Source organism: Brassica napus, unplaced genomic scaffold, assembly GCF_020379485.1.
Source record: "Brassica napus cultivar Da-Ae unplaced genomic scaffold, Da-Ae ScsIHWf_3177;HRSCAF=4004, whole genome shotgun sequence".
Classification (NCBI taxonomy): Eukaryota; Viridiplantae; Streptophyta; class Magnoliopsida; order Brassicales; family Brassicaceae; genus Brassica; species Brassica napus.
This window is the reverse complement of record NW_026016390.1, coordinates 1-8,186: the sequence shown is the minus strand read 5'-3', so window position 1 is coordinate 8,186 and position 8,186 is coordinate 1. Positions and strand designations below refer to the sequence as shown.

The following is an 8,186-nucleotide window of genomic DNA, read 5'->3' as shown; positions in this document are numbered from 1 at the left end:
TATTAATGACTAGTAAAGGGGAAAAGAATAACTAAAACTAAAAAAAGAATTAGTTATTCATCAAAGTTTGATTTATTCAATGACTAGAATTAAACGCGGATATATAGCTCGGAGGCGTAGAACAAAACTTCGTTTATTTGCATCAAGCTTTCAAGGGGCTCATTCACGACTTACACGAACTATGACTCAACAGAGAATAAGAGCTTTAGTTTCGGCTCGTCGGGATAGGGGTAAAAGAAAAAGAGATTTTCGTCGTTTATGGATCACTCGAATAAATGCCGTAATTCACGAAACGGAGGTATTCTATAGTTATAACCGATTCATACACAATCTGTACAAGAAGCAATTACTTCTTAATCGAAAAATACTTGCACAAATAGCTCTATTAAATAGGAGTTGTCTTTATACGATTTCAAATGAGATCAAAAAATGAGGGGATTGGAAGAAATCCACTAAAATATTTGAAATAGAGTTCTTAAGTAGAATAAGCTCGGGGAGGGTAGAGTAGAAATTAGTATTATAAAAAAAGTCGTCAAAACAAAACGAGGGTATATAGTCGCTAAAAAAAGACTTATTCTTTTTCTTTTCGACGATTCTTTTCTTTTTTTTTTTTTTTTATGACAGAAACAGACGTAACAATCAAATTTTGATTCTTGATTGGATTTGTCGAACAAAATATTAACCTCTTTTTTAATTCCTTCAGATTAGTTATTCAATTGAAGAATAAGTCTATTTTTTTCTGGTTCTAAGGCTAGTAGTTCTAGGGGTCGACTCACTTCTTTCAAATTGTTTCTGATTATTAAGAAAAGGTAACAAAGATAAAATACGAGCTTGTTTTATAGCAATAGTAATTAATCGTTGTTGTTTTAAAGTTACTCTATTCACCCGTCTAGATAATATTTTTCCTTGTTCACTAATAAATCGACTAATTAAACTCATGTTTCTATAATCAATTCGATCCCCCGATTGGATCGGGGGCAAACGCCGACGAAAAGATCGCTTGGATTTAGTAAAAGGTCGCTTAGATTTATTCATAATTTTTTATTCCTTACCTATAAAATCCTATTTTTGATCGGATCAAAATAAAAACGATTGCTATTTCTATATAGGATAGAGTTTCTATATAGAATTAAGAATATAGGATTTGATTTCTTTCTATTATTTTATTTGTTTATATTTATATATATGTAATAATACGTAGATACTCTCATTATTCCTGTTCTTAAAATAAAATTTGACATACAAGCACTCAATTTTATCTATTTCTTAATTTCCCCATGAATTGTATGTTTATAACAATAGGGACAGAATTTTCTCAATTCCAATCGACTAGGAGTGTTATGCCGATTCTTTTGAGTAATATATCTGGAAATTCCAGCCGATTCTTTCTTAATATCATTTCGAACACAACTGGTACATTCCAAAATAATTGTTACTCGAACATCTTTACCTTTGGCCATGAAACCTCCTTTGGATTTATGATTCACCCCCAATCTTCTATTTTAATTTTAGGGTCCATAAAGAACAAGAACAAAAAAAATAGAAGCTGTTAATTAACTCAAAAAAATGTCTTAAATATTTCGTTGCAATGAATATTAATTAGTAATTAAATAAAAAGAAAATAATAAGTAATATAATGATTTTTTGAAAACTATATTTCAAATCTTTGTACAGTATTTTTTTTAAGTATCTCGTAGGATACTCTTTCCCTAGCAACACTTTTTTTTTAATTGGATCCTGAACCCTCGTTTTTATGACCTTTCGGCCCCCCTTTTTTTTTTCTAATTCTTTTTTTAGAATTAGAAAAAAAGGGGGGGTTATTCCCCGATCGTTGATCGTATCTCTAAATTTTTTTATCCTTTCTGATGTTAATAACTAGAATTAAAAAAAGGGAAATGTTAATGCATCTGGAAATAAACGATTAATCTCTATTAATAAACCTGCTAACGAAACGAACCATAGAGTACTTAGTACCGGTGCTACGGAAAGATATGTTTTTAGATCTCGCATTTGAAATCCTCCTTCTTTCTTCTTTATTGTATTACAATATATATAGTAATATATATAACTATAGATGTACATGTAGTTAAGAAGTTCTTGTATTTGTATATGTAACCCCCCATTTTCAAAATTAGAATTGAAATATTGTCTACTAGAACGATCTTATAGATTCCATTTTCAAATGGAAACGCCTTTTTATGTAAATTTGAAATTGATAGGATTTGCCTAAAAAAAGTAATTTTTTTAATTATACTTATATATATGTTTGTTATCTGATATGAAACAAAAAAAAAGAAGGATGTGGAAAACAAGATAGGAATTGTTTACAATGACACTGTAAACCAATCGAAAGGGATGTAGCGCAGCTTGGTAGCGCGTTTGTTTTGGGTACAAAATGTCACGGGTTCAAATCCTGTCATCCCTACCTAATTACTGCTCAGAAGAGCAGTAACGAGGAATCCATTTTAGATTTATCTTTTTTTAATAAAATTGGACATACATATAATTCTGAATTTTATGATATACTATGATATAGTATATACGTACAAAATCGATTCGAGTTAAAGAATGTCCTCTTTCTAGCCTTTTCGTTTTTTTATAAAAAACAAGAAAAGCGCTCTTAGTTCAGTTCGGTAGAACGTGGGTCTCCAAAACCCAATGTCGTAGGTTCAAATCCTACAGAGCGTGATGTCACTCTTGTTTATTAGATTGTGTCAAAATTCCACTGTTCGCAAATAATTGAGCAGCAATCTGAATTCGACCTCCCGCATATGAAAGCAAGAAGGAGGTCAGTCAAAAAAAAGAGATGTTAATTAATCAAAAGTCCAACTGATCACCACGTCTGTATTGTAAATAAGCAGTTACGAATAATCCAGCCAAAGTAATAGGAATTAGACCTAAGACGATTCCAAATAAAGAAACTTCAATCATTTCAATTTTATTTTGTTTTCATTTTTGAAAGGGAGAAAAGAGAGGTACTATCTATTCCTAGCTCTTAATCTGTATTGCCGACGAATCTCAATGACCAAAATTGGGTAATTAACACGGTAAGGAACTATCGAACATATGAAATACCATATAAATCTTTTTTGATCAAAAAAGATTCATTCAATTAATTTCAAATAAGTCGTATTTTGCTTAGACCAATAAATAGAACTGAGGTTATAGTTAAAGCTGCTAGTAGAAAACCGAAATAACTAGTTATAGTAGGCATGAAGGGACTCAATAAAATATGTTTTTTTATACATATGTTTCTAAAGTACTTCCCGAAGTTTCAATAAAAAAATTTTTTAAAGTAAAGATAGATACAAATACTAGTTCCAAGAATCAAAAAATTAAATTGAAAATTTGTGAGTTATCAAGCATTATCGGTGGTATGAACAAAAATAGAGAAAAAAAAAAACGAAATTCATCGTCTTTGGCATCTGCACCATCTCAGGATTCAGAATTCACGTAACTGATTCATTGAAAAACTCTTTAAGAAATTAATAAGAAAAAATAATACATAAAAAAATAACTCTATTATATAACTTCAGTTAAAACATAGAACTTTTTTTGAATAAACATGTAAAAATTTTTAAAAAAGTTGTTTGATTCTTTTTTTTTAAGTGACCTTAGAACCTAGAATATGCCCCCTTCTACATTTATTCAAATTGAAATAAATTCAATTTTGAATAAAGTAGATTAATATAGTAGAGCAGTTTTCTTCATTTAATCTATGAAATTAAACCAAAAAGCAGTATCCTACACGGAGAACGAGATCAGTCAAAAAAAGAGTTATTTATTTTAACTAGATTTTTAAAACTTGTAATTAGCAATTTCTATTATCGTTTCCTTTCTAGGTTTTAGGTTTTTTTCTTTCGATATTATATAGAAAATAGAGTGAAAAACCCATCATCTTTGTAGTTAGTTAAAGAAAGAAAAAACCTTTAAATTGAATACAACAAAACAATGCACGCATTCCAAAGATTTAGTATTATTATTTTTTTATTATTTGTTGTTCTTTTGAATTGATCCAAAACTATTCTTCCTTTTCTTGTTACTGGAAATTAATTCCTTAAAATAAAATGAAATAAAAAGCAAAAACGGGGGGGGGTCACATTATCATTACAAAAAAATATCTTCTACAATTATGCATATGCAACAAAAATGAAATTGATGGGTTTTGGATTCAATTGACTTGGGACAATATGAGAATTTCCTTAATGAATTATTAGAATTAGAAACCACCCTCTTGAATTTTCATTTTATCTAATCTTTAGTTTATTTTCTAGTCCAAAACAAATAAAGGATCAAAGCCCCTATAGATTACAGATACAGGAATTTGAAGAAGTGGAACATGGTTATACATCGACAAGCAAAAAAAAAAACGAAATAAATTATCTAACACTTCAGTTCTATACTAATTCAAATTGCGTTGCTGTGTCAGAAGAAGGATAGCTATACTGATTCGGTAGACTCTAAAAATACCCTTGGTACTTTATTGACGATCTCACAAAGATGTAATCTCAGTGAATTTGAATTTACTGATTCATCTTTTACAGAATCGATTCCCTACAAGAATATCTGGAGTTCAGTATGTCTGGAAGCACAGGAGAACGTTCTTTTGCTGATATTATTACCAGTATTCGATACTGGGTCATTCATAGCATTACTATACCTTCCCTATTCATTGCGGGCTGGTTATTCGTCAGCACCGGTTTAGCTTACGATGTGTTTGGGAGCCCTCGTCCAAACGAGTATTTTACAGAGAGCCGACAGGGCATTCCATTAATAACAGGCCGTTTTGATTCTTTGGAACAACTCGACGAATTTAGTAGATCTTTTTAGGAGGACCCAATGACTATAGATAGGACCTATCCAATTTTTACAGTGCGCTGGTTGGCTGTTCATGGACTAGCTGTACCTACCGTTTCTTTTTTGGGGTCAATATCAGCAATGCAGTTCATCCAACGATAAACCGAATTCAATTATTTATAGAGCTATGACACAATCAAATCCGAACGAACAAAATGTTGAATTAAATCGTACCAGTCTCTATTGGGGGTTATTACTCATTTTTGTACTTGCTGTTTTATTTTCAAATTATTTCTTCAATTAAAATTAAGTAAAATTAAGAAAAGAGCGTAGAATAATAAAATAAAAAACAAAGAGTAGTAATTTTCTTATCCCATTCGTTTTCTTATCCCATTCGGATGGATTATATATCATAATTATCTCTGACTGTTTATGTTTCTAGCATGACCACTCGATGAAATGTGGAGGGAAGCAGGATAAATGGCTGATACTACTGGAAGGATTCCTCTTTGGGTAATAGGTACTGTAGCTGGTATTCTTGTGATCGGTTTAATAGGTATTTTCTTTTATGGTTCATATTCAGGATTAGGTTCATCCCTGTAGAAATTGGATGAACTGAGTTATAGACGTGAAAACATAAGAACTCAACGGGGCCCAACTCTTCCTTCTTTGTCTGATTCGAGGGGGTCCCGTTGAACTGCTAATAATCAGAACAATTTTTATCGTGTTTTTGAAAAATGAACTTAATTAGATTAGTAGGTTAGGAGCATATAGTATTTATTATTAACCTTTCAAAGATCGAAAAAAAGGGGGGGGGGTCACTTAATTTTATTTTTCTGCTTTCCCGACTGACACAATATTTTTTATCATTAGATCTATCATTAAAATTTTGTCTATACTCTATACTAATAGAAGTTTTTTCTTATTTTTTTAGTATTTCATCAAACTTGAAATGAAAATAAATAAAACTACAAAAAGTAACTATTATTAATACTATTAATTAATAATTATATATACGATATATATTAATATAGATATATTAAAACCTTATATATATAGAAACAGTAATATATATGTAAACTAAGAATAGGATTTTTTAACGAATGCAATTAAGAATGACAAGATCGACACAAGAAAAGGATGTCTAAAATTCCTTTTCTTGTGTCGAAGACTCGCAAGACAAGTAATACTCCCTATAGTCCCTAAAATTTGTTATTTCGCCAATTTCTAGTTCCCTTTTTTCTACGCTTGCTTTCCTTATTTTAGTATCTAGTCAAATTTTTCCATTCTAAATTACATTAGAAAAAAACTCTTGATTATTGATACATTCTATCAATTTCAATTGGTCACTAACGACAGAGTTACATCACACCCCCTCCCATTTTTCAATACAAATTTGTATTGAAAAATAAAGAAAAGGGGGGTAAAGTGAATTCTTCTTAATATACATACTAGGATTAGGACTATCAGACAAGTAATTCCTGACACCTGGTCGAAATCGAAAGTCTAAAGAGAGGCAAAAAGGCTTTTGATAATTTTTTTTGTTCTTTCTTTTTTACGAATTTGATAAGGCGAAATAGACAGATCTAAAAATTCATTTCGGATAATTGAACCTTCTCAAACTGTTTCTTTTTAAGAACCAAAAAGATTTGTGCCAAAACAACAGATCCTAAGAAGAACAAAAGGCCTTGGACACGTAATGGATCTTGAAGTACTATTTCCGCATCCCCCTGACCAAACCCACCCACATTAGGATTGCTTGTTAATGGTTGATCGAGTTTAATGGATTCGCCCTCTGAAACAAGAAGTTCTAGGCCTCGAGGGATAATATCAATTACTTGGCGTTCATTCGATGCATCCACTATGGTTATTTCGTATCCCCCTTTTTCTTTTCGTAAAATTTTACTTATTATCCCTCCTGCCGTAGCATTATAAACTGTATTGTTACTTTTGCTACCATCAGGATAAATCTGACCCCTTCCCCTATTTCCACCTACGTATATAGGATATTTTAAGAAGTGAACATCTTTATTAGTAGCAGGGTCTGGGGCAAGAATAGGAAAGGTTATTTCACTATATTTTTGACCAGGAACAGGACCTATCACAAGAATATTTTTTTTATTGGGGCGATAATTCTGAAAAGACAGATTTCCTATCTTTTCTTTCATCTCGGGTGAAATACGATCGGGGGGGGCTAATTCAAACCCCTCCGGTAAAATAAGAACAGCTCCCACATTCAAAGCTCCTTTTTTACCATTAGCTAGAACTTGTTTTAGCTGCATATCATAAGGAATTTTAACAACTGCTTCAAATACAGTATCAGGAAGTACCGCTTGTGGAACCTCAATATCCACGGGCTTACTAGCTAAATGGCAATTGGCACATACAATACGCCCAGTTGCCTCTCGTGGATTTTCATAATTCTGCTGGGCAAAAATTGGATATGCACTTGAAATGGATGCCCAAGTTATTATATATATCATGAGTGAGACAGATATGGAGCGAGTAATCTCTTCCCTTATCCAAGAAAAGGTATTTCTAGTTTGCATGGTCCAATCGTTTATCCCGAAAATTTCTACAATAAAGTTAGGTAGGTCGATAATATACTTCCCTAGCCACAATTCTGCTATTTACATTTACTGAAAAAATAAATTTTTTTGAAATATACAAGGAATCCCTCGTGGGTAAAAAGAGTAAAGTAAATACGACTTTGATTTGGTTATGATGTATAAAGTAAGAAAGAGTAGAATTGGATCAGTGAATCGTTTTTTAGTCATTTATTGCATGATAAATCACTACAAGTGACGGAGATACACGATTTAAATAACGAAAGATCCAATATTTAAAAATTGTATCAAGAATGACTGGAAAGGTAGAAACTAGACCAGATAAAATTTGCTCATAATGAGCAAACCCAAAATCTTTGTAAATATAACCAATCATTAGTTCCCAACCGTGAGGCGAATGGAATCCGATACATAAATCAGTTAATAAAAGAATCGAAAAAGCTTTAATTGTATCACTTAAATTATATAGGAATTCTTGAACCCAAGAATTGAGAATAAAAAGCTTTTCCTTACCCCAAAAGGAATAACCACTTAGAATAACGAAAGATATTAGATTTGTCGAGAGTGCAAGATTGTATGGATACGATACTCATTGTGTATTTTGATGAATTGGATCGTTTCTTTGTGGATTCCTAGACGAAATTGTTGTAAATCGGTTTCTGGGTATTCCTTTATCATTTCATCAAGCTGGAATAGTTCCTCTAATTGTATGAATTTTTCTAGAACACTTTTTTCTTGAATATCATTCAAGAAAGTTTCGCATTGTCTATTCCACCCATTAGTAATCCAAGTTTTCAAACTTTTATACAGGCAAGAGAGATC

At 31.5% G+C, this 8,186-nt stretch overlaps 1 non-coding gene across 1 annotated transcript; it reads left to right on the top strand.

The window, feature by feature from the left end:
• Positions 1 to 2,614: 2,614 nt before the first annotated feature.
• On the top strand, positions 2,615 to 2,688 carry TRNAW-CCA. Its single transcript has one exon. It is a non-coding gene; the product is annotated as a tRNA-Trp (tRNA).
• The last annotated feature ends 5,498 nt before the right edge of the window (positions 2,689 to 8,186 follow it).